At 44.0% G+C, this 1,409-nt stretch overlaps 1 protein-coding gene across 1 annotated transcript in view; it reads right to left on the bottom strand.

Annotated features, from left to right (window-relative positions):
* The window catches only part of prdm1a (PR domain containing 1a, with ZNF domain), a 10,988-nt gene that overhangs the window by 3,376 nt on the left and 6,203 nt on the right, over positions 1-1,409 (bottom strand). The window lies entirely within an intron of this gene.

Genomic DNA, 1,409 nt, shown 5'->3' with positions numbered 1-1,409 from the left:
TGTGTGTGTGTGTGTGTGTGTGTGTGACAGTGTAATTACACAGACAGGGGATATGGCCCCTAATGCCACAGTCTTACACACTTAAAGACCCGCTTCCAACATGAAAGCTCACACACACACACACACACACACACACACACACATAACCTCACTCAACCTCAATAAAAAGGAGCAGAGACTGTGTTTGTGTGACTGTGTGACCTTTTTATGAGAAGAAACGTCTAAAAGTAAGAGTCCGCTTTCTCCATCGTCATGGAAAAGTGTTTTTCTATTCTTCTGTTAACCTTTTTCAGTAACAACACTACCCCCCTAACTGATAATATTGACCCCAAACCATAAATCTAACATTGTAAATGAGAATATTCTTTGTAGCTTATGTTAAGCAGGAAAGCAAAGAGACACGCAGATTTGGACATACAGCAACGGAATTCACCCTTTCATGACACAGCACACTAATGGCACTTATCCAGTTTAGTTGAGCTGATCAAAGAGAGAGCGAGCTCAGGGGAACACAAAGAGAGAGAGAGTGGGAGCTCAGGGGTTTCCAGGTGTGACTGAAGGCTAATGGCAGTGTTAGGGTGGTATAAGGAGCAGCAGACCCAGCCTCAGCGACTCCACTGCCCAGGGAAAAATGCGCATGACCTGGGGGAGAGAGGCAGGAGGTACCCCACCCAACCCCCACCCCCTCATCCCTGCTGCCCCTTGTACCCCCCCCTCTCCAAAGCCCTGAGTGTGTGTATACAGTATATGTGTTGTCTTTCATTAGCTGCCTCTGTTATTTAGCCCCACAGGCCTCTGTTGACCTGCCAGTGACTTGAATACTGACGTTTACCTGCAGCAGAGAGCCTTACCTGCACTTGGCTGCAGTTGTCTCTTAGGTCTACAGACCTTAAAGTTTCTAGAGCTTTTTGTTCCGGTCTGATGAGCCTGTACGTTCCTAAAATGAGTAGTGTTGACTGTTGGACTGTTGGAGTTTTAGCTCTACAAACGGAGTGAGAAATAATCTCATCGGCTGAGTAAAACCAAGAAAACCACGATCTTTCTGACTAAGTAACATTAAACCGGAACCCAGCTACAAGGGCAAAAGGTAAAAGAAGAGGAAGTTGATGCAATTCAGTTATTTAAATGATTTAAGTTATCTGAGATGACCTTTTAAAGTTTGAACTCTGATTTGATCTGAATTGTCTCAAATCAGGTGCTTATGTAAGTCAATTACTGATCAAAATCTGGTAAAAAAAAAATGCATTTCACTCTGTTTTGGTCCTTTTTTTTTTAAACTGCACTTGGTGTCCCAAGGGGGCCCCAGAGATACTGGTCCAGACCCAGCAACACACTGTGTTTTATTCCAGAGTAGTGCGACAATTAATCTACTGTTGTCTGTATCATGTTTGCCTACCTCAGATTTTTGC

Source organism: Etheostoma cragini, chromosome 6, assembly GCF_013103735.1.
Source record: "Etheostoma cragini isolate CJK2018 chromosome 6, CSU_Ecrag_1.0, whole genome shotgun sequence".
Taxonomy (NCBI): domain Eukaryota; kingdom Metazoa; phylum Chordata; class Actinopteri; order Perciformes; family Percidae; genus Etheostoma; species Etheostoma cragini.
This window is presented reverse-complemented; position numbering and strand designations above follow the sequence as displayed.